The 26,430-nt window shown below is 37.4% G+C and overlaps 1 protein-coding gene and 1 pseudogene across 3 annotated transcripts in view; both read left to right on the top strand.

Annotated features, from left to right (window-relative positions):
• The window catches only part of UPF2 (UPF2 regulator of nonsense mediated mRNA decay), a 140,013-nt gene that overhangs the window by 105,948 nt on the left and 7,635 nt on the right, over positions 1-26,430 (top strand). The window lies entirely within an intron of this gene.
• On the top strand, positions 20,273-26,424 carry LOC104845966 (E3 ubiquitin-protein ligase RING2-like; annotated as a pseudogene).

Below are 26,430 nucleotides of genomic sequence, written 5' to 3'. Positions count from 1 at the left end.
AGTGTTGTACAGTATATAACTATTTTACTATGACACAAAGGAATCTTGAGATACCAACTGTATACCAATTAGAATTAAGGAATATGAGAGTGAAAAGACTTTAGAATATTCAATCCTTTTATCGTAACTCATGTGATTTAACAGTTAGCATTGACTTAAGTTCAGAGCATTGCTGTCTCCTTTTCAAACATTGTTTTTATAATTCCTTTCCCAGTCATTGAGTCTTTTCTCCTTCCTAGTGCCTGGGTTGTTTTTCATGAAACTTCCACTCTTCTCTCACCCTGAGGCCAAGGTTGAGCTCAAATACTATCCCACTCCCCCATCCTCTACTCAGAGTACCTGAAAAATAAGGCTGTTTTTGGTATGACCCTAAACTTCGTGTTGGACTGAGATCTTTGTCAAAACTGCTCTTCTTGGAGCATCTGGAATATAGTGTCTTAGAGCAAAATCACGAAGCCTGGTTAAAATTGAAAGTAAAGAGTCACGTTGAGGGAATAGAGACAGCTGCAGCATTGAACATTGCAATGGGGCAAATGTGGAATCTTAGCAAATGGAACACCAATCTAAGGGGAAGGAATTGGGAGTACATGGTTATAGGCCTGGAGATGAAAGTACAAAACAGAATATTTTGATTGGTTTACACACTGACCTTTGATTGAGGTCAGTCAAAGGCAAGCCAGAGTAAAGCATAATCTTTGACATTGTTGGTTATATGAATACATTGATTGGCCAAAAGACATAATCGAAAGACATGGGGTCAAGGGGGTGGAGGGTTCATGTTGGTTACAAAGCAATGACATGACAGAAATTTTCAGGAGTGGTCTATTAAAAGTTACCATGTTCAGAATGTCAGTCTCTGAAGGAGATCGGGAACAAAGAATTTTCATCAGGGAACAAATAAGTTTCCATGAGGTATTCATATTCTTTAGCCTGACTGCAAAGAAACGTATTTCTTTAACAATAATAGGGGTTGGTTCCCAGGCAACAAAGGTAGCATGTGAGGGAAAGGTTATATTGAACTCAAAGAGTTAGCTCAGTCAGTTTACAGATAGATTAGATGCCTCTGTTTTTATTTTATCTGTCATTCCTTCCTTTTGAACAAGGATTTCGAAGAACATCCTTTGATCACACTTATGGGCATACTCCCTTCTGCATGGGCTTGACTTTAAATTGTCCTTAATGGCCTCTTGAACCAGCAGGTATTTAAGTTCCTAGACATTACACGATAGAAGCGGCTGGACACCACTACATATTTTTACCTTATTTTATAGGGGAGTTCTCTTCTTCAGGGAGAGCTAGTCTCATGTCATCCACAAAGGAGTAATTCATCTTCTGCAAGGTTGTTTGGCACTGGGACAACTTCACTTTTCTTCACCATCCTATTGCTTAGCAGCCATCCTCAGTTGATCTTGGTGTGGGGAATGGATAGAGTGTGGCCATGTGGAAGGAACCACCTGACCTACTTTCCTATGGGTTCTCGATTGCATTGTTCATATACATAATCCTCTGAGTATAAGATGAAGCAGAGTTTCTAGTTCCCATAGCAGATGAGCATCTTATAACACATTTTATAATTCCAGTAATAAGGATTATTATTATTAATGTAATCAACCTGATTTGCAACAGAGACTGTAACCAAAAACGTGTACTGTTAGGTAGCCAACTGACGATATTAAAGAAGGATGATAAAGTTATAAAAAACCAAACCAAACCTGTTGCTTTCGAGTCAATTCCGACTCATAGCCACCCTATAGGGCAGAGTAGAACTCCCCTGTAGGGTTACCAAGGAGGGGCTGGTGGATTCAAACTGCTGACCTTTTGATTATCAGCCATAGCACTTAACCACTGGGCTACCAGAGCTCTGGTAAAGTTATATGGGGTATAGAATATAACCAAACAGTTTTTTGATGAGTCTTAGTAACATCTTGTGTAACTTTTCTAGTGGTGTTAATCCAAGAGCAATAGGAGGTGTTAGCAGTGTCGCAAACTCTTCTTTGCTGAGCTGGTAAAAATCTAAAGCTATTTGATTATTCAGTACTGCTTTAGCCAGCGAATCAAGGGATCGTCGTGCTGCCGTTCCATCTGCCGTGTTGTCATCTGTTTGAACCGTGTAGCTGACAGGCTATGAATAGACTTCTGGTTTTATTGTGCTGAACCAAGGAAGGGGCGTGCACAAGGTGGACCAGTTCCATGTAGGGTAGTCGTAGATAGGATTGCCGGAAAGTGTTAGAATGCGTGGAGCTAAAGAGATTAAATTTTAAATCACTGGTCCAATGTAGACTTCTATTGTGGATGTAAATATCTAGAGGAACTCCCAAAGTTCTCAATGCACATTGACCTGTTATTCTCCTACTATTTAGTCATGGTGTAGCCTATGCATAAGGAAAATCTTTGGGGTAGGGGTCACCTATAGTGAACCTCCACAAAGGAATGAGTAACTATGGAGAACACACAGGGCCTGCTCAAAATCAGAGGAATTAGGTATAGATAAATTTGCTTTTACCAGCCAAGTTTCTGTGTGGACGTTATTATAAGTTGATAACCTTTCAAATTTTAATCCCCACTAGCACTGGGTTTTGGGTTTAGGTATAGTTTTGTGAACATGGGTTATTGTAATGTTTAATAGTTCTGTTCAGTGTCTTAAAGTAGTTATTATACCAACTAGAATATGATCGGGCTTCTTCAGAGTATTGTTTCACCAAGGGATATCGCCCAGTTTCATCATGGTTTCTGCATTTAATTTCGGATTTACCTCTTTAGCTCCAGTACAGTCATATGGGATAAACAAAACAACAGGGATCATTATAAAAATATAACAAGCAGGTAGTAATACCATAAATATTTAGACAAAATAAGTACTCCAGCTACTAATAGAACAAGTCCTAGTACTTTAAGGGGTTGTGTAGAAAATAGGAAAGATCGTGAAGGGTTGGGCTAAGTTTTGCCAAGCTCAACTTTACTTATCTTTCTTACGAAATTGGACTTTGAAATATTGCAAGAGGATCCTAATTTTATTCTCCTTATTTCCTTTATTCCCTTCTTTTTATCCTGCTAATAATTCTTTTTTTTTTTTAATAATTCTAGCATGAATACAATTAGTTAAAATTACTAATCTATGAATCGTAACTTAATAGAATAAGGCAACTTAAAAGGCTATAAGTGTTAGGCATAAAGAATTAACACCATGAAGGGAAATTTCCCGATACAGGGATAAGGCAACCTAAATACAATCCTATAAGAATCACCTATGCCAGTGGAAATAGAAGCTCATTGACTTTAATAACCAGTATATACGTGGGAAAGAAAGGAGTGGATGTAAATCAGAAAGTAAAAGGTGGCAAATTACCAATCTCTAAATCCGAGCTGATAAAACAGTGCCACTTTAAAAGTATTAAATAAAGAGTAACTACCTTGGGGTTTCTGTACAGCATATTTTACTAAGGGAGAATACTGACTTGGTGAAGGTAATTAAGATAAACAGGAAAGTAAAGATTATAAAACACAGTCCAAAAATTTTAGCTGCTTGTATGAGGTCTTGTTTTGTGATCTTGGGTGGAACTGTTTGCTTCTCTCTCAGTTGTTTGCTTCTGTCTACCAGGGCAGCTGAATTTCCGTTTGAGTCCTTTAGTTCGCTGGACAGTTTAATACAGGAGCCACGGTCTTTGTTAATTGGGTGTATCTAAGTCTTAACATCTCTGTAATTTAACGGTATAAGGATCAGTAAGGAGAACTACATATGTGTTTCCAACAAGGCTCCAAGGAATCTTTTAGCTGATGTATTTTTCTAACATATATGATGCCCTGGAATAATATCAGACAGATTTTAAGATTTTGGTTTTCAGTCGTCAAAGACTCTCTTAACCCGTGAAAACATTCTTCAGAGTATTTGGATTAAATATTGACAGTATTTAACAGTATTAGGGTTGGTGTAAGTAACATAAGGGAGGGCCATTTGGTTCTGAAGAACTGCTTTTCTCCCCATAGTTATCGCAACGCTTATTTCTTAGAGTCTGTGGCATTTTTAAATATATTTTAGTTAGAGCTTTCACATGAGCCATAACATTTTTCAATTCATAGGATATTCTGTAGCCAGTATAGTTTTATTAGTTCCTGAAATTGCTGATTCTTCCATAAAAAAGACAAGAAGGATGAGAAAGGAAAGAAATGATTTCTTACATCTAGAAAATAGGACGTTGTATATTAGTGGTATTTTTATATAAATCTTAACAGTAATCAGTTTAGTTCACTTAGCTCTATGGAGCCAATTTTGATGTCATGTTCTTTTGGATCAGCAGCAACTTGAAAAGCCCTGTTAACTCTACATAAGAGTTCTAAAAGTCCTGACTCAGTCAGTGATGTTTATATTCAAAATATTATAGTTCTTTTTATGGAGTCTGATATAGTCCATTTTTGTTGAGTTTTTGATGAATCAGTAAGGTGTAAACTTGTCTGTGAATGGCAAACTTAAAGATGGCTGGTTAGCTTATAATAATTTTTAAAAGTGAGAAGACTTGATGGTAATTAGCTACAAAAGTAATGCAAAGTTATATAAAGTAAGATAAAAACATTAGACAAAAATATCCCTAAGCATAATGATTAACCTCATGTTTAAATTTATTATTACAAAGAACAGTAAAAATTCCATAGGTGACACCATTGGCTTTGATGATGCTAGATTTTAAAACAAATAAAGTTGTGACCAAGTTAGTAATTGAAAGGGTAATAAAATGATGGTATAATAGAATGAACTTACTGTCTAATGTCAGGTAAAACACATGAGAGAAAACATTAACACAAAATTTTAACCAAAAGAAAGTCTGGCCTTTCTCTTGATTTGACAGCATGTTTTATAAAACTTATAACATTAAATAAACATTTTTAACACTTTTTTTTTCTTTATGAAACAAATTTCTTTTTTGGCTTTTTGTGAAGTTTCAAAATTGTTAGGAGCTTATTACAGGCTTTTGAGAAACAATATTTAAGTTATTTAATTAAAGATTTTAAAGGTAAAAGTCTTAGTTTTTCCAAAGCCATTGGCTAGCTTTTTGATTAAGGAATTTATTCTGTTGAACCGTTGCTTTTGAGACAGATTGCATTTAAAAAAAAAAAAAATTAATTCTTTAGTTTTAAAGAAAGTTTTGTTAACAGTGAGAAACCCAATTCTTAGCTTAATGTTATTTAATATTAAAGCCCCTAAAAATTCTTATAAATCAATTCATTGAACTTTTAGCCATGAAGAATAAGAACTTTAGCTATATTAAATAAATTTTATTTTTAATAAATTTAAAATTTTTTTTGTAAAAATAAATACATTTTTTTCCTGTGGCATAAAAAATAAGAGCCTATAAACTCTATAATGAACATCTACCAACCCAATTTAATATCAGTAAGTTATTCAAAAAAATTCTGGAAACTAACTTAAATCTATGTATTACAAAACAATCACTGTTGAAATAAGGCTCATTTAAACAATCTATATCTTTTATATCTCTATATAAATTTTTATTTCTTTTGTTAAAAAAAGGTTTTTATTTGGTTGGAAGGGATCTTTTCCACGACACTCTACATGAATAACAAAAACTTATCAGGAACAGAACTGATTTTTATCTGGATGTCTTATCCCGATGGGGTTTACTTTGTATGTTGGTCCGAGGGTCCTTAGTGGCCAGATTGAATGGCCAGACATTAGCTATAGCCTATCGACTCGACAGCACTGGTGGGTTTTTATGTGCTTCAAAAAAAAAAAAAAGACTTTAATTGCAGCAATTTTCATCAACACTTGGAGGCAAAAGTTTACAAAGGTTTACGTTAATATATTACATCATTAATATAAAAGGAGTTTGCTGAGTTTTTGAAAGGACTCATCTATAGTCAGGCTTGGGCAAAAAAAAAAAAATCAGGCTTGGGCAAGGGTCTCAATAATGGTTACTTCGGACTCAAAAGTTTTCTTTATCTTAGTGTCAGGTTTATAAAAATTATAGTCACTTGTGTGATGGTTTCTGAAAACCCGAGACGTAATGATTTTTTTCATTTCTGAAAGTTAGAAAATTTAGGCAAAGCTGGCAAAGCCCTCAGTCATTGGTGGAGCTATGCCTCCACTTTTTCAAATGCAAGTAGCATGAATTCAGCCCAGTTGCCTGATAACACAGAAGCGGTCAGTGCACTTTTCAAATAGACTAATTTATCTTAAAGTTTCTTAGAGTAGCTGCCCAAAAAAAAATTTTTTTTTTTTAGATTGTGAGGCAGGTGAAAACAGTTTTATGGAAAAAAAAAAAAAAAAAACAAACAGCAATTGTTAGTTAGCAGTGGCTTTTAATTTGATATAAGTCAGATACTCAGATATAATTTTTTAGACTAGAAGCAAGTTAAAATGAAACAGAAAAAGTCCGTAATTTATCAGTCTGTGAGGTCAACCAACCTGAAAAACCTGTGAAATAACAAATGTGTACACGGAAAAACAAAAAGTGGTCGTGAGAAGCATTACTTTCTGTTTCTTGCTCCTTAAAGTAGTTTTTACAGTGCTTAATTGTGCACCCTGGCTGCGAAAACTGTTACTTTAGGTCTCCCACCCCTTAAGGTAACCTCCACAATACTGAGTCAGGCGCGACACCAAATGTGCACCAGACCTAGGTCAGACAAACTTGTAAGGGGCGGGGGGTAGGGGGTGGGGGCAGAATGTGCTCTGAAACCTGAATGCTCACTATAACTTGGAAAGAGAAAGCAAGCTCAAACTTAAAGGGCTCGAACCTTGATCTCCCCAGTATAGACCTGGGAGTATTGTAGGAACAGCCCCACCAAACAATTTGGCAACAAACTCATCAGAGTGTTCAGAGAGTGAACTGAAAATGCAAGTAAAGACAGACCCTTATAAAAGTCGCAGAGCTCGATGCAATGAAGGCAGAACTTGGGTTCGGGAGACTTAACCATAGATGATCTCTGGGAATCTGGCGAGCCAAAAGGCTCTGCCGGCTGGGCCATGTCTCAATGTTCCCAGGGTCGTAGAAGGCAGGACGTCTTTGAAATCCCATGTATCTGACACCAAGTAATGTCTATGAGCAAAATCACAAAGCTTGGTTAAAATTGAAGGTAAAGAGTTTTATCGAGGGACTGGAGACAGCTGTAGCACAAAAGAACAGTGCAGTGGGGAAACACAGAGTCCCAGCAAATGAAACACATGAATCCAAGGGGAAGAAGTTTGGGGCACATGGTTATAGGGCTAGAAGTACAAAACACAATATTCTGATTGGTTTACAGTGATCAAGGTCAGTCAAAGACAAGCCAAAGTAAAGCATAGTCTTTGACATTATTGGTTATATGAATACATTGATTGGCCAAAAGCATAATTGAAAGACATGGGTCCAAGGGGAGTTTCATGGTGGTTACAAGACAATGACATGATGAAAATTTTCAGGAGTGGTCTGTTAAAGGTTACGTTGCTCGGTGTGTCAATCTCCAGAGGAGATTGGAAACAAAGAGCTTCCATCAGGGAACAAATAAGTTTTCATGAGGTATTCACTTTCTTTAGACTGACTACAGAGAAACTTGTTTTCTTAACAATAATAGGGGTTAGTTCCCAGGCAATAAAGGTAGAGTCTGGGGAAAGGTTACGTTGAGCTTTTAGCTCAGTCAGTTTACAAATAGGTTAGATGCCTCTGTTTTGACTTTATTCCTTATTATTACGGACTGGAAACCCTGGTGGCGTAGTGGTTAAGTGCTGTGGCTGCTAACCAAGAGGTCAACAGTTTGAATCCGCCAGGCGCTCCTTGGAAACTCTATGGAGCAGTTCTATTCTGTCCTGTAGGGTCGCTATGAGTTGAAATTGACTTGACGGCAGCGAGTTTGGGTTATTATTATTATGGACTCCTTAGTCCTCTGAGCTAAGCTTTTCTATTTCAGTCATCATATTTTAGGTCTCCTTAACCCTGTGGGGAAACCTTGGTGGTGTAGTGGTTAAGTGCTACAGCTGCTAACCAAGAGGTCGGCAGTTCAGATCCGCCAGGCGCTCCTTGGAAACGCTATGGGGCAGTTCTACTCTGTCCTATAGGATCGCTATGAGTCGGAATCGACTCGACAGCAGTGGGTTTTGGGTTTTAACTCTATGGGGCAGTTCTACTCTGTCCTATAGGGTCACTGTGAATCAGAATCAACTTGATGGCAATGGATTTGTTTTGTTTTGGGGTCATTCTCTTACTCTTTAAAAGCTTCAAGCTTTTCCTGTGCCCCTCATCACCATGTTGGCTTGGCACAAAAGAACATTTCAAAAGGTAATTAGGCACTCACATTTTAAAGCTGTGCACACACGAAGTCGTGACGCAGTTTCTTTTTTTTTTTTATTTGTGAAGGATAGTATGTAGCATCTTCAGTCAGATAGCCCTTGCTTCCTATTCTCACATAGCTACTAAATTACCTTTGCCACAGTTCTTGAGACTTGATTTTTCTTAACTAAAATGGGATTTGAGAATACGTTCTGTGAAGATCAAATTATGTAACAATAAGTCAGATTCTTCATTCCTCCCTCTGTTTTGTCAGATCCACATGAAAATTCATTACCGTCTTTGTCAACTTGTACCCCCAGTTTGATGCTTACAGAACATGTAAACCTTGAAAATAAATCAAAATCTACCTGAGCAAAGCTTTTTTGGGGGCTTTGGAAAATAAATTCAGTTCAGCAGTCCTAATTTCTAAATAAGCATGGATTAAAAAGACTATTTATATGTTCATATTTTAGAAGGAATATTTCTGTTCAAAGTGGCTAGATTATGTACTCTGTATCTCGTATAACTTTACACAAAATGAGGAGTTAAAATCCTTATTTTTTTAAATGTGAAATCTAATTCTTAAGGAAATATTTTTATTGAACTTTATTAAAAATATTAGCAATCATAAAATGAGAGTTCAGAGTACTTGGTTATTAAAGTAAATTTTAAAGTCTTACAAACTTTATTTGGAATTTTGGAAAATGTTCAAGTTTAGGAACATCATTTGAGGAAACATCATTGGTATTTTGTGGTCTGAAAAAGAACGTGTATTTTGTTCTGATTTTTATTTCTGTATTTGGATTTTGGGTGTTGGCCCTTCTGGTGCAACGGTTTTTCTAGAAATGTGAAATGTGTTGCCTCATAGGACTCTCTAATTCTTAAGTTAAGTGAAAGATCTCTTTGTGCACCAAATTATAACTTTCTCCTGTAGTCATTAGGAAAAGAAAAATTTACACCAGTGAAGGGAGTAGTTGAAAAGAAAAAGAGACAGAGATAATGTTGGTGAATTTCTTTCTGTGTAGATTTAAAGATTTACAAAATTGAAATAATGAACTGAAATAAAATACTTTATCCCATACAAAAATTTTAATGTACTAGACCTATTACATAACGTTTTAAAGAGCTTTTTGATTGTTTTCAACAAATGCACAACGTATTTACTATACTTTAAAACTTGCATGCAGCTCCTTTTTTGTAGTTAATATTTATAAGGATTCATGATTTATGTATATTTTGACTACAGTAACTGATACTTTTCTGTCATAACTTGGGGTTTTATATATATATACACACGCATGCATACATACATACAGTTGTTTTTGTTTTTAATTTCAACTAAGGTTGTGAAGTAACCTTAGAGTACAAGCTAAATTATCTTTATTATTGTTATCCTGTTCCAGGAAATCTAGTTCAAGTGATCTTAAAGTTTTTGTCATTTAAACTGCTATAAAGTAGCACCTCTCTTTCTAATAGTATTTTAGCAGCTTTAGAGTAAAGGCATTTGGTAAAGGTGACAATACTATATTTGTCTCGTCTTTTCTCTGTATCTATTACTGTCTCTTTTTATTTTCAAGCACACAGTACTTGAGAACATTTCCTTTTGTAAAACTTGTCTGAGAGGCCATAAAATGTGTTTTTGTATATCTTTTATTTATAATTGTATCCTTTTAGAAGATCTAAATGAAGAAATTACTAGTCTTATAAATGAAGAGAAAGCCAATATTTTCACATTTTATTATGAAATTTTCCTTACAATATTTTATACTGTTTCATTAGTATGACCAGTACCATCATCATTGGCCTCGCCATTCTGAATTATGAAGGAAATTTCAAATGTTACCATTAGGGAAGTAATAAGGGAAGAAAATGGCTACCCTGTTTCATTTCTTAATATTTTAATGTCATGACAGATAAACAAAAGTATCTTAGAAATGCAGCTTCTAATTTCATGGTGATAAAAAAATTCTCTACATTTCTTATTAGGCTGCGTTGCTTGAGCATTTTGTAAAATAATAATATACTGTTCCCCTTTGTATTTGAATATATTTATAAAAGTTTTAAGACCACTCAGTAAAGCCACTGTGAGGAAAACCAGCCAGCTGATAAAGTAGGAGAATTGTGATGTTTGGGTCTATAATTTACTTTTAGAAAATCACACTTGCACCTTTCTTTACCCTGCTATCTCAAATAAAGGATCTTATTTGATATTACCAAAGCTAAAAACTAAACCAGTTGCCATTGAGTTGATTCTGACTCAGGGCAGCCCTATAGGACAGAGTAGAACTGCCCCGTAGGCTTTCCAAGGAGTGGCTGGTGGATTTGAACTGATAATTTTTTGGTTAGCAGCCAGGCACTTGACAGCTTTGCCACCAGGGCTTCTATTTGATACTAGGAACAGAATGACTTAAAATTTAGCCGCCATCCTCAGAGTCTAATACATATTACATATTTCACTGAGAAACATGCAACATTGTCCAGAACTCCTACCTACGTATATGTTGTAAGATAATAATTTTTTTAAATTGTGCTTTAAGTGAAACTTTACAAATCAAGTCAGTCTCTCATACAAAAATTTATATACACCTTGCTATATGCTCCCAGTTGCTCTCCCCCTAATGAGGCAGCACGCTCCTTCTTTCCACTCTCTACTTTGGTGTCCATTCTGTCAGCTTCTGACTCCCTCTGCCCTCTCATCTCCCATCCAGACAGGAGCTGCCAGCATAGTCTTATGTGTCTACTTGATCCAGGAAGCTCACTCATCACCAGTATCATTTTCTATCCCATAGTCCAGTCCAATCCCTGTCTGAAGAGTTGGTTTGGGGAATGGTTCCTGTCTTGGGCCAACAGAAGGGCTGGGGACCATGACCTCCAGGGTCCTTCTAATCTCAGTCAGACCATTAAGTCTGGTCTTTTTATGAGAATTTGAGGTCTGCATCCCACTGCTCTCCTACTCCCTCAGGGGTTCTCTGTAGTGTTCCTGTCAGGCCAGTCATGGGTTGTAGCCAGGCACCATCTAGTTCTTCTGGTCTCAGGCTGATGTAGTCTCTGGTTTATGTGGCCCTTTCTGTCTCTTGGGCTCATAATTACCTTGTGTCTTTGGTGTTCTTTCCTTTGCCCCAGGTGGGTTGCAACCAATTGATGCATCTTAGATGGCCACATGCTAGCGTTTAAGACCCCAGATGCCACTCTCCAAAGTGGGATGCAGAAGGTTTCCTTAATAGATTTTATTATGCCAATTGACCTAGATGTCCCGTGAAACCATGGTCCCCAATCCCCCATCCCTGCTAGATAATAATTATAACAGTAATAACCCAGACCCATAACAGTAATAGCTAAAATTTATTGAAATCTTACTATATTCCAGACATCGTTCTTGTACATGTAATTTTATCAACAACCCTATAAAGGTTGTTGTTAGTTGCTTTCAAGTCAGCTCCGACTCACAAAGGGCATATGTATAACAGAGTGAAACTTTAGTTGATCCTGACCCAAATTCCCGATCATTGGTGTATCTCAGTCCGTTGTTGTGGCTGTTGTGTCAGCTTTTCTTGTGGAGAGAGAGAGTTTCCCTTGTTTTTGCTGACCCTCTACTAAACATGATGTCCTTTTCTAGCTATTGGTCTTTCCTGACGACATGTCTAAAGTAAGTGAGCCTAAGTCTTCAACCATTCTTGCTTCTAAGGAGCATTCTGATTGTATTTCTTCTAATACTGATTTGTTCATTCTTCTGGCAGTCCGTGGTATATTCCATATTCTTCACCAATACTACAGTTCAGATACATCAGTTCTTCTGTCTTCCTTTTTCATTGTCCAGCTTTCACATGCATATGAGGCAATGGAAAAGACCATGGCTTGGGTCAGGTGCACTTAGCCATTGAAGTGCCACCTTTGCTTTTTAAGACTTGAGGCTCTGTTATTGCCCCCATTTTACAGATGAGGAAACTAAGACACGTGGTAATTAAGGTATACTTAAAATCTCATAGTTAGTAAATCTGGAACTAGTGTTTAAATCAGGCATATCTGATTCCAGATTATATATTCTTGACAGTACTGTTTTAGTTCTTTACTTTAATAAGCATAAATGGGACATTTAAAAAAAATTCCACATCCTTTCCTCTTTCCCCGTTTAGTTCTTTCCTCCTCAGCCTGCCTGCCATAAATTACTTAAAAGCATGGATTTACGATGACTGCCCTGACAGGGAGCACAACAGAGAACCCCTGAGGGAGCAGGAGATCAGTGGGATGCAGACCCCAAATTCTCATAAAAAGACCAGACTTAATGGTCTGACTGAGACTAGAGGAATCCCAGCAGTCATGGTCCCCAAACCTCCCGTTGGCCCAGGACAGGAACCATTCCCGAAGACAACTCATCAGACATGGAAGGGACTGGACAATGGGTAGGAGAGAGATGCTGATGAAGAGTGAGCTACTTGTATCAGGTGGACACTTGAGACTGTGTTGGCATCTCCTGTCTGGAGGGGAGATAGGAGGGTAGAGAGGGTTAGAAACTGGCAAAATTGTCATGAAAGGAGAGACTGGAAGGAGGGAGCGGGCTGACTCATTAGGGGGAGAGTAAGTGGGAGTATGGAGTAGGTGTATATAAGCTTATATGTGCAGACTGACTTGATTTGTAAACGTTCACTTAAAGGTCAATAAAAATTATTTTAAAAATAGATATGTATTTTGGAAAAAAAGAAGTAATATAAAAAAAAGTATGTGTTTAGAAATACACAAGAACTAAGTACTATTATAAGTTAATATTTTATTTCTTTAAAATTAATGTATTAATTTGTATAGATTAAATTTTACTTAGAGTATCTGTATCTCTTATGTAACTGCCAACTACATTTCACGGTTGTTCTGTTAAGGGAAGATTGGAAGATTTCTTCAAATCTTCATTCTGGAAATCATTCTAATAGTTTTGGTCTTTCTCTCTAGACATTTGAAATTCTCCCTGGTCTCTACGAGTAGTTCAGAGCATCTGGATTTGGAAATACAGGTGCAACAGAATGCTTTCCATATAAATAATGCTGACAGTAAAAAATTTCTTTATGAATTACTATGATATTTTACAATTAATATTACTATTTAAGAAAAAAAAATTTTTTTTTTCTTAAATTTTTTGTGTGATTTCCTGAATTTTGAAAAGTAAATAATAAGATTTACAATGGGGAATGAAGGTTATTTTATTTGACTTTATTTCAGCTGTTTTTGTCAGTGGAAAGAAGAAAGAGTTGTGGCAGGTGCTGTATGTAGGTACATTTCTGATACAGATTATAAAATAGGCAAAAGGGCAGGTGTAGAGAAGTAAATAAGGATTTTAAAGTTCTGTCTACTGGTTGTTAATCTCATTCTGCCAAGAAGATGAATCTTTTAAATTAACTTGTGGCTTTATTTTGCTCGCAAAATTTAATAATTTTAGGCACTAGAATGACTGAAATGAAAAAGATTGCCCATCCCAAGTGTTGGCAAGGATGTGAAGAAACTCTCATACACAGCTAGTGGTAATGTAAAATGGTGGGAATATAAAATGGTGCAGCTACTTTGGAAAATGGTTTGGCAGTTTCTCAAAAAAATAAAACACATCAACTGTTTCACTCCCAGCATTTTTCAGTTTAGAGAGATGGAAACATATGTATGTAAAGGTTTGTACTTGACTGCACAACTGTATTTGTAATGATAAAAAACTAGAAGAAACTTAAATGTCGTCAATAGGTGAGCGTATGAACAAATTCTGGCATATCCACACGATGGAGTACTAGTCTTCAATAAAAGGAATGAACCACTGATGCATACAACAACATGAATTCATTTCAAAATCATTACGCTAAGTAAAATATGATAGATAAAGGAGAGTACGTGTTGTATGACTTAATTTATGTAAATTTTTAGAAAATGTAAACTAATCAATAGTGGCAGAAAGCAGATTGGTGGTTGCCTATGGATGGAGGGAGAGGAAGAGGTAGATTACAAAGGGGCGTTGGGAAACATTGAAGGTGATGGATATGTTTATTTCGATTGTGGTGAAGATTTCTCGTTTATACATGTGTCAAAACATATCAAATTGTACGTTTTAAATATGTGCAGTTAATTTTTTTTTACCAAGCATACCTCAGTAAAGTTTTATTTTTTATTAAAACAAGATGGTTTTGGGAGGCGGGGTCAAGACAACAGAATAGGCAGACACTTCTTGTGATCCCTCTTACAACAAAGACCCGAAAAAACAAGTGAGACGATTATAACAAGCTAGGAGCCCTGAACATCAAAGGCAAAGTTAGAAAACGGACTGAGCAGCAGAGGGAGGGAGAGACAGTTCACAAGCAAAGAGGAATTACCGGACCTAAAATGCTGGAATCCCTCAGGCACCATCCCCAGGAGTGGCAGCGATGGGCTGGTAGTAGCATTCGGCTGCAGCTTCCTCAGGGAGAAGCCACAGAGCCTGCTCACACCTGCTCATACCTCCAGAAACAGAGAAGAATGGCGCTCTCGCCAAAAGCTAAGTACTTACGTATATTTTACCACGTCCCCAGCCTCCAACCTAGCTTCAGTGGGTGTTGATTTCCCTGGGCCTGAGATAGGCCATGTTGGAGTGTCCTGAGCCATCCTCCCGGCCTTGGAGTAGGAATTAATTCACAACTGGGTGAAAAGATAATTTACCAGCTCCACTAACTGGGGAAGCTCAGGACAGAAGCGGCTCCTGTCCAGGCATAAACAGCCTGTGGACTTTGAATACCTTTCTCCCCTGCATGGACCTGTGTGGGCCTATTTCAGGAGAATAGGCCCTTGCTGGCAGACTGTAACCATTTCAGCTGTGCAGTGAATAGGTGGGTGTTTGATATTTGACACTGCTTTGCCTATTAAACGGGTCCTCACCTACCCACAGCAGGGGCATAAGGACTGGTGGCTCCACAGAGGTCATCCAGCCACCCACGACAGAGGTCCAAGGATAACTGGTACCTCCCAATCCTTACAAACAAAAGCATTGAGTGCCCATGGTCTGTCTGCAGAACTCACCCACCTGTACGCTCTAGGGAACAGGAACGTGCTTTCCTCGCAGACATTTGGGGGACGGTTCTCAGCCCTCTGCCTTGTTCAGAGCATGATACCCCTGCTGCAACCAGATACCGGTACCTACACCAATCACCCTTGCCCCTCTAAGAGTGTAGGACAGAGCCTGTACCACACACTTGATGACCAGCTACCTGGACACCTGAACTGAATTCATACAAGAAAAGTGAATGGACTCCTAGTCTGATATACCTGATATACAGCTCTAGCCCATCTGGTGACAGGACGTCAGAGCTTCAAAGGTGAAAATAATCACGCTAGTTCACTCAAGCAACCTATTTGGGCATATCAGAACAAAACAAAGCAAGAAGCTAGGATACAGTAAGCAAACATAAAATAAACTAATACAATAACTTATAGATGGCTCAGAGACAACAGTCAGTATCAAGTCATATAAACAAACAGACTATGATCGCGTCAACAAGCTCTCAAAACAAAGAATCAAGGGGTCTTCTGGATAAAGGTGCCTTCCTGGAATTACCAGAGGCAGAATTCAAAAGATTAATATACAGAACTCCTCAAGACATCAGCAACAAAATTAGGAAGGAAATCAGGCAATACGCAGAACAAGCCAAGGAACACACAGATAAAGTAGTTGAAGAAATTAAAAAGGTTATTCAAGAACATGATGAAAAATTTAATAAGCTGCAAGAATCTGTAGAGAAACAGCAATCAGAAATTCAGAAGATTAACAATAAAATTACAGAATTAGACAACTCAGTAGAAAGTCAGAGGAGTAGAATTGATCAAGTGGGAGGCAGAGTTGGTAAGCTTGAAGAGAAATCACTTGGCACCAATATATTTGAAGAAAAATCAGATAAAAGAATTAAAAAAAATGAAGAAACCTTAAGAATCATGGGGGACTCTTATCCAGAGAAATAACCTACGAGTGATTGGGGTACCAGAACAGGGAGGGATAACAGAAAATACAGAGAGAATTGTTGAAGATTTGTTGGCAGAAAACTTCCCTGATATCACGAAAGATGAGAAGATATCTATCCAAGATTCTCATTGAACCCCACATAACGCATATCTTAAAAGAAAGTCACCAAGACATATTATAATCAAACTTGCCAAAACCAAAGATAGAGAATTCTCAGAGTAACTAGGGCTGAACAAAAAGTCATCTACAAAAGAGAGTCAATAAGAATAAGCTCGGACTACTTGGCAGAAATCATGCAGGCAAGAAGTAACGGGATGACTTATGTAAAGCACTGAAGGAAAAAAATTGCCAGCCAAGAATCATATATCCAGCAAAACTGTCTCTCAAATATGAAGGTGAAATTAGGACATTCCCAGATAAGCAGAAGTTTAGGAAATTCGTAAAATCCAAACCGAAACTACAAGAAATACTAAAACGAGTTCTTTGGTTAGAAAATCAATAATATCAGGTATCAACCCGAGAGTAGAACACTGGACAGAACAATCAGAAGTCAACCCAGACAGGGAAATCACAAAAATAAATCAAGATAAAAAAAATGCTCAGAACAGGGAAACAGCGATCTTATTATGTAAAAGAAGACAACATGAAAACCATAAGGAGGGACTAAGAAAGGTAGTCATAGATCTTTCATATTGAGAGGAAGAAAAGGCAATATAAAGAAATAAAAGCTGGGTTTAAACTTAGAAAAATAGGGTAGGTATTAAGGTAAACAAAAAGGAGACTGACTATCCTACTCATCAAATTAAAATACAAGGAAAAAGTAGACATTCAGCAGAAACAAAATCAACAACAACGAATAAAAGGAAAAGACTATATAAAGATAAAATCAGCTCAAAAAATTGAGAGGGAAAAAGAAGCTGTCAACAACACTCAAAAAAAGACATCAAAATGACAGCACTAAACTCATACCTATCTGTAATTACGCTGAATGTTAATGGACTAAATGCGCCAATAAAGAGACAGAGTGGCAGAATGGATTAAAAAAAATACGATCCGTCTATATGGTGCCTGCAACAGACACACCTTAGAGACACAAACTAAAACTCAAAGGCTAGGAAAAAATACATTAAGCAAACAACAATCAGAAAAGAGCGGGAATGGCAGTGTTAATTTTCAACAAAATAGACTTCAAAATTAAATCCACCACAAAGGACAAAGAAGGACACTGTATATCGATGAAAGGGACAATAAACGAGGAGGATATAACCATATTAAATATTTATGCACCCAGTGACAGGGCTGCAAGATGCATAAAACTAACAGCATTGAAAAATGAGATAGACAGCTTCACAATTAAGGTAGGAGACTTCAACACACCACTTTCGGTGAAGGACAGGACATCCAGAAAGAAGCTCAGTAAAGACACGGAAGATCTAAATGTCACAGTCAACCAACTTGACCTCGTAGACATATATAGAACACTCCACCCAACAGCAGCCAAGTATACTTTCTTTTCTAGTGTACATGGGACATTCTCTAGAACAGACCATGTATTAGGTCATAAAGCAAGCCTTAGCAGAATCCAACACATTGAAATATTACAAATCATCTTCTCTGACCATACGGCCATAAAAGTAGAAATCAAGAACAGAAAAAACAGGGAATAGAAACTGAATACCCTGCTCAAAAATGACCAGGTCATAGAAGACATTCAGGATGGAATAAAGAAATCCATAGAACCCAGTGAGAATGAAAACACTTCCTATCAGAACCTTTGGGACACAGTGAAAGCGGTGCTCAGAGGTCAATTTATATCAATAAACTCACACATAGAAAAAGAAGAAAGGGCCAAAATCAAAGAATTATCCCTACAACTTGAACAGAGAGAGCAACAAAAGAAACCCTCAGGCACCAGAAGAAAGCAAATAATAAAAATTAGAGCAGAATTAAATGAGATAGAAAACAGAAAAACAATTGAAAGAGTTAACAAGACCAAAAGCTGGTTCTTTGAAAAAATTAACAAAATTGGTAAACCATCAGCCAAACTGACGAAATAAAAACAGGTGAGGAAGCAATTAACCCAAATAAGAAATGAGATGGGTGATATTACAACAGACCCAGCTGAAATTAAAAGAATCATATCAGATTACTATGAAAAATTGTACTCTAACAAATTTGAAAACCCAGAAGAAATGGGTGAATTCCTATAAACACACTACCTACCTAAACTAACAGAACAAAGGTAGATCAACTAAATAGACCCATAACAAAAGAGATTGAAAAGGCAGTCAAAAAACTCCCAACAAAAAAGAGCCCTGGCCTGGATGGCTTCACTGTAGAGTTTTACCAAACTTGCAGAGAAGAATTTTTTTTTTTTTTGCAGAGAAGAATTAACACCACTACTACTAAAGGTATTTCAGAGCCTAGAAGAGGATGGAATACTTCCAGACTGATTCTGTGAAGCCAGCATACCCTGATACCAAAATAGATAAAGACTGACTCCACAAAAAAAAGAAAATTACAGACCTATATCCCTTGTGTACTTAGATGCAAAAATCCTCAACAAAATTCTAGCCAATAGAATTCAACAACATATCAAAAAAAATAATTCACCATGACCAAGTGGGATTCATACCAAGTATGCAGGGATGGTTCAACATTAGAAAAACAATTAATGTAATCTATCATATAAAGAAGAGAACTATATGATTTTATCAATTAATGCAGAAAAGGCATTTGACAGAGTTCAACACCCGTTCATGAAAAGAACTCTCAGCAAAATAGGAATAGAAGGAAAATTCCTCAACATAATAAAGGGCATTTATACAAAACCAACAGCCAACATCATCCTAAATGGAGAGAGTCTGAAAGCATTACCTATAAGATCGGGAACCAAACAAGGATGCCTGTTATCACCATTCTTATTCAACATTGTGCTGGAGGTCCTTGCCAAAGCAATTAGGCTAGATAAATAAAGGGCATCTAGATTTGTAAGGAAGAAGTATCTCTATTTGCAGATGACATGATCTTATACAGAGAAAACCCTAAAGAATCCTTAAGAAAACTACTGAAACTAATAGAAGAGTTCAGCAGAGTATCAGGATACAAGATAAAGATACAAAAATCAGCTGGATTCCCCTGCACCAACAAAAAGAACATCAAGGAGGAAATCACCAAATCAATACCATTTTACAGTAGCCCCCAAGAAGATAAATACTTAGAAATAAATCTTACTAGAGATGTAAAAGACCTATACAAAGAAAACTATAAAATACTACTGGAAGAAACCAAGAGACCTGCAGAAGTGGAAAAACATACCTTGCTCATGGATAGGAAGACTTAACATTGTAAAAATGTCTATTCTACCAAAAGTAATGTATAGATACAATGTAACTGTGATCCAAATTCCAATAACATTTTTCAATAAGATGGAGAAACAAACCACCAACTTCATATGGAAGGGAAAGAGGCCCCAGATAAGTAAAGCATTACTGAAAAAGAAGAATAAAGTGGGAGACCTCACTTTTCCTGATTTCAGAGCTTATTATACCTCCGCAGTAGTCAGAACAGCCTGGTACTGGTACAACAGATACATAGACCAGTGGAACAGAATTGAGAATCCAGACATAAATCCATCCACATATGAGCAGCTGATATTTGACAAGGGCCCAGAGTCAGTTAAATGGGGAAAAAAATAGTGTGTTTAACAGATGGTGTTAGCATAACTGGATATCCATCTGCAAAAAAATGAAATAAGACCCATACCTCACTCCTTGCACAAAAACTAACTCAAAATGGATCAAAGACCTAAATATAAAATCTAAAATGATCATGGAAGAAAAAATAGGGACAACGGTAGGAGCCCTAATACATGGCATAAACAGTATACAAAACATTACTAACAATGCAGAAGAGAAACTGGATAACTGGGAGCTCCTAAAAATCAAACACCTATGCTCATCCAAAGACATTACCAGAAGAGTAAAAAAATTACCTACAGACTGGGAAGAAGTTTTTAGCTATGACATTTCCGATCAGCATCTGATCTCTAAAATGTAGGTGATACTGCAAAAACTCAACTACAAAAAGACAAATAGGAACTCCATTGTGGAAGCCCAGGCTTGCCACGCCGGCAGCCGCGGCGGCTTGTTCTCGAGTCTTGCCCTGGCCGCCGCCAGCGGAGCCCCAGGCTGGGGCAGGAGCCGCAACGTCTCAGGCTGTGCAGACAAATGGAACTCAACCGTTAAGCAAAACATGGGAACTTAGTTTGTATGAATTACAACGAACACCTCAGGAGGCAGGAGGCAGTAACGGATGGTCTAGAAATTGTGGTTTCGCCTCGAAGTCTGCACAGTGAGCTGATGTGCCTGATTTGTTTGGGTTTGCTGAAAAACACTATGACCACAAAGGAGTGTTTGCATCGCTTCTGTGCGGACTGCGTTATCACAGCCTTCAGAAGTGGCAACAAAGAATGTCCTACCTGTCGGAAAAAGCTAGTTTCCAAAAGATCGCTAAGGCCAGACCCAAACTTTGGTGCCCTCATCAGCAAAATTTATCCAAGTCGTGATGAGTCTGAAGCTGACCAGGAGAGAGTATTAGCCAGATCAACAAGCACAACAATCAGCAAGCACTCAGTCACAGCATTGAGGAAGGACTGAATATACAGGCCACGAACAGACTACAGCGAGGCAAGAAACAGCAGATTGAAAATGGTAGTGGAGCAGAAGATAATGGTGACAGTTCCCACTGCAGTAACGCATCCACACATAGCAATCAGGAAGCAGGACCTAGTAACAAACGGACCAAAACATCTGATGATTCTGGGCTTGAGCTTGATAATAACAATGCAGCAGTGGCAATTGATCCAGTCATGGATGGTGCTAGTGAAATTGAGTTAGTATTCATGCCTCATCCCACACTTACGGGAAAAAGATGAAAGTGCACAGACAAGATACATAAAGACTTAAGGTAATGCCACTGTTGATCACTTGTCCAAGTATCTGGCTGTGAGGCTAGCTTTAGAAGAACTTCGAAGCAAAGGAGAATCAAACCAGATGAACCTTGATACAGCTAGTGAGAAGCAGTATACCATTTACATAGCAACAGCTAATGGCCAGTTCACTGTATTAAATGGCTCTTTTTCTTTGGAATTGGTCAGTGAGAAATACTGGAAAGTGAACAAACCCATGGAACTCTATTATGCACCCACAAAAGAGCACAAATGAGCTTTTACTAAAAACAATTCTGAGAATGAACTTTTTAATAGCCTAGTTCTTTAATATTAAAGATGTACCATCTTTACTTTTATAGACAGACTCTTGGATATGCTGTTCAGTTTTCTTTCTGAGCCAGACCAGTTTACACTATTAGAATCTTTCCCCCTTAATTTAATATTTCCTTTTTGAAAGGGACTGCAGTTACTCAGTACTTTTTCTTTCCTTTAAAAAATCTAAGTTGTGTTTTTTTCACAAAGTGTGGTTCCATTTCAAGGACTCTTTTGACCCAGGAATTTTTCATAGTTGTGTATTTTAAAGTGATAATTCAGTTGGCCATCCTTCTTCTGCCCCAAAGTTTTTTAGGCCTACAGAATGTTAAAATGTATTCTGACTTTTTCCCTCCCCAGAGTCTTGTATATTTATAGTTTTCTATATAAACATAGTATCTTCGTGAAGACCAAGACTCAAATTTACTGTGCTTAAAAAAAATTCTCATAGGATTATTATTTTCATGGTATTTTCTTCCATAATATCTCATTTTAAAAAGAGGTTCTTTATGAACTTAGTGTCCATTGTCATGCAATGTTACTTTTTTTTTTTCCATTTTTTCTTGTAATAATTTTGGAATCTCTGATCCTGGGAAGAATAATCAAACAAAATCTCAGGTTCTATGAGAACTTGATTCATACACATATCTCACTGAAGAAGAAAGGAAAGTTAAATTGCTCGTATGTAGTCTTCAAATGTATAAAGAGGTCTTTTTTTTTTGTTTGGTATTAGTTCTCTTGTCACTTCAGTTTCTTTATTATGCGTGTTTGATATTTTTGCCTCTTGAAATACCAGAGAGATACGGAAATATTTTGCACTTTAGCCTGATGAAAAGTACAAAATACGTTCAAAGCTTCCCTAATTCTTTTCTTATCGGTAGCCACATAAGTTCCAAGCATAACATGGCACATAGAACTAACAATGGAAAAAAAAATTTGCTTCTGTATGAAAAACGTGTTTAACATTTTGGGTTGCTATGTCGGCTTATAAATTTGGTGCTCTGCTAATTACACACTAGAGAAGGAGGTTCTCAGAGCTTGAGTCCTGCCTTGGTGTGTAGTGAAGAATAATTTTGTAGAAGAATGCCAGCTAGTAACGTCATTCTTCTCCTGCTGATTTACTTTAATACTGGGGGATAGTGTTAGGTCTTTGGGAGCCGGAAGCCTTTCTTTTGACAGGTCACAAATAAGATTGACTTGTGTATTACTTTTCATCCCTGTCCTGACTATCTGTATGTTTCCAAGTTTGTATTCTCACAGTATTTACAAAGACATGTTTGCATTGAGAAATTAACCCCCAAAGGGTTTTCAATAGGAGGAAGTAGTCCTCCAGCACCATTGTAACTAAGGCCTGTCTAGTCATTGTAAATATTTATCTGTCAATTTTGACACAATGGGGCCAGCTTGATGTTTTAAATCTTCAGCCCAGTATGAAAACTTCAAAGACTTATTCAATTTTTTACCATTTTATTGAAGATATTTAAAATCTGTTTTTACAGTTTTTTTTGTAATCTATACCACGAAATTTCAAAATCACCAAAAATTACAGGAAATTTTGTATTCAATTTCTTTTTTGGTGTAATGTTAAATTGCATAGATTATTAATGCATGTCCACTGAATATAATCCTGGTTTTGTGATATAACTGCTTACATTTTATTGGCAACATATTAGACTAGTGGTTGCATTAAATAACAAATTCCCATTGTGATTATTAACTGAAGTTTTGTCTTTAAAACAAATTATTTGTGAATATAAGCTTTGTGCTTAGAGATTGTGTGCTTATCTGTTAGTATGGGAGAATGAAAACTCTTTGTATCGTTAGTGAATTCATTGGATATGTAATCCTTTGCAGAATATAATATAGGTATTTGATAGAGAAAAAAAAAAAAAGACAAATAACCCAGTTAATAAATGGGCAAAGGATATGAACAGGCACTTCACTAAAGAAGACATTCAGGTAGCTAACAGATACATGAGGAAATGCTCACGATCATTAGCCATTAGAGAAATGTAAATCAAAACTACAGTGAGATTCCATCTCACTCCAGAAAGGCTGGCATTAATTCAAAAAACACAAAATAATGTTGGAGAGGTTGTGGAGAGACTGGAACACTTACACACTGCTGATGGGAATGTAAAATGGTACAGCCGCTTTGGGAATCGATTTGGTGCTTCCTTAAAAAACTAGAAATGAAATTACCATACGATCCAGCAATTCCACTCCTTGGAATATATCCTAGAGAATTAAGAGCCTTTACACAAACCGATATATGTAGACCCATGGTCATTGCAGCACTGTTTACTATAGCAAAAAGAATGGAAGCAACCAAGATGCCCGTCAATGGATGAATGGATAAATAAATTATGGTATAGTCACACAGTGGAATAGTATGCATCGATAAAGAACAATGATGAATCCCTGAAACATTTCGTAACATGGAGGAATCTGGAAGGCATTATGCTGAGTGAAATTAGTCAGTTGCAGAAGGACAAATGTTGTATAAGACCACTATTATAATAACTGGAGAAACAGTTTAAACAGAGAAGGAAATATTCTTTGATGGTTACAAGAGGGGGGAGGGAAAGGGGCTTTCACCAATTAGATAGTAGATAAGAATTAGGTGAATGGAAAGACAACACAGTATAGGCGAGGTCTAAACTGGACTAAACTAAAAGCAAAGCAGTTTCCTGGATAAACTGACTGCTTCGAAGGCCAGCGTAGCAGGGGCAGGGCTTTGGGGACCATGGTTTCAGGGGACATCTAAGTCAATTGGCATAATAAAATCTGTTAAGAAAACGTTCCGCATCCACTTTGAGGAGTGCCTTCTGGGGTCTTAAACGCTAACAAGTAGCCATCTAAGGTGCATCAGTTGTTCTCAACCCACCTGGAGCAAAGTGGAATGAAGAACACCAAGGACACAAGGTAATTATGAGCCCAAGAAACAGAAAGGGCCACATGAACCAGAGACTGCATCAGCCTGAGTGAGACCTTAAGAGCTAGATGGTGCCTGGCTACAACTGATGACTGCCGTGACAGGGAACACAACAGAGAACCACTGAGGGAGCAGGAGAGCAGTGGGATGCAGACCTCAAATTCTTATAAAAAGACCAGACTTAATGGTCTGACTGAGATTAGAAGGATGCCAAAGGTCATGGTCCCCAGCCCTTCTGTTAACCCAAGACAGGAACCATTCCCAAAGCCAGCTCTTCAGACAGGGATTGGACTGGACTATGGGATAGAAAATGATACTGGTGAAGAGTGAGCTTCTTGGATCCAGTAGACACATGAGACTAAGTTGTCCTCTCCTGTCTGGATGGGAGATGAGAGGGCAGAGGGGGTCAGACGCTGGCCGAATGGACACAAAAATAGAGAGTGGAGGGAAGGCGTGTGCTGTCTCATTAGAGGGAAAGCAATTAGGAGTATATAGTAAGGTGTATATAAATTTTTGTGTGAGAGACTGACTCAATTTGTAAACTTTCACTTAAAGCACTATAAAAATTTAATTAAAAAAAGATGGTTTTGTGCTCTTAATGTAGAAGATGATAGTTCAAGGAGTCAGTACCCATCACTAAAAGCAAATAATGGCAAACTTAATTTCATTGGGCTACTAGGTTGTTGCTCTAAAATATATTTTTATTTTGATATGAGGGAGATATTTAATTATCTTCTGTGATAAATATGGAATGTAATTACTTGTGTTCGTAGATAGTTTCACACCCACACTTAATATTTTTCACCTTAATTTATTTGGCATAATGGGGTTAGTATGAGAACATTGACTAACCGAAGTGCATCATGAAAGAGAATACCAGTAGAGGACATCTGAGATAATACAAAGCTTCACATTGTCCAGTCAGACTCACACGAATCAGAGTTTTTATTCAGTGTTAAGCTTTACCATTAATTCCAAGGAATGAACAAATCAAAGGGCATAGACCAAGCAGAAAATGGTCTGAGAGCCTGAGCATAGCCCCCTGAGTCTTTCCTTTCCGTGTCAGACATGCCTCTCATCCCAAGTAATAGTTAAGGTCTCTTAAGTGAGTTGTGCAAGTTATCACACAGCAAGGAGAATTTAGATTATGAAACAACTCTGTTATATAGTTAGTTACATAGCTTCGAATTTTCCAGGGAGCCATGCCCAATAAATCCATAGATTCTTGCTTAGTTTGGAGTGACTCCGTGGCCCAAATTGTTAAGCACTGAACTACTGGCCAAAAGGTTGGTGGTCCGAACCCACCCAGAGGCCCCTCAGAAGACAGGCCTGGTGATCTGTGTCCTAAAGGTCACAGCCTTGAAAACCCTGTGGAGCAGTTCTACTCTGCACAACAACAACAGGTTTGTTTACCATGAGCAGTCGTAAGTCAGGGACATCCTGCTAAAAACAAAAGCATTCCATAGGTAAACACTGTGCCCCGTCTGACTCTGACCTCTCACAGGTCAGTTGCTGAATTTTTCTTTCCCACCATCATAGCTGTCTTCAGAAATGTGAAAGGCTCTCAGTGTTGAAGATGGACCTAGATTTGTTCTGTATAGCTCAGGAGGGCAGAACTGGTTCCAGAGGATAGAAATGAAAAGGATGGAGATTTCAGTTTGCAGTGTAAAAGTCATTCCGTATAGTTCTTTATAAATGATATGATGTATAAGATGAGATGTTGGCACCAGTGGTGCAGTGGTTAAGAGCCATGGCTGCTAACCAAACAGTCGACAGTTCGACTCTAGCAGCTGCTCCTTGGAAACCCTATGAGGCAATCCTACTCTGTCCTGTAGGATCACTATGAGTGGGAATTGACTCGATGGCAACAGGTTTGGTATTTTTGTTTTTTTTGTTGCTGGATACGTGCTTCCAAATAGGGCGCATTTTACAAACTCTTTTAATTCTACTTGCTATTTTATTTGGAATCTATTTTTTCTTGTGATTTTCTCAAGTTATTTGTGGTTTCTTTGTTATTTTTTTC

The sequence above is a fragment of the Loxodonta africana genome, chromosome 4 (assembly GCF_030014295.1).
Source record: "Loxodonta africana isolate mLoxAfr1 chromosome 4, mLoxAfr1.hap2, whole genome shotgun sequence".
Taxonomy (NCBI): Eukaryota; Metazoa; Chordata; class Mammalia; order Proboscidea; family Elephantidae; genus Loxodonta; species Loxodonta africana.
Note: the sequence above shows the minus strand (reverse complement) of the source record. Positions and strands in the feature narration are given on the sequence as shown.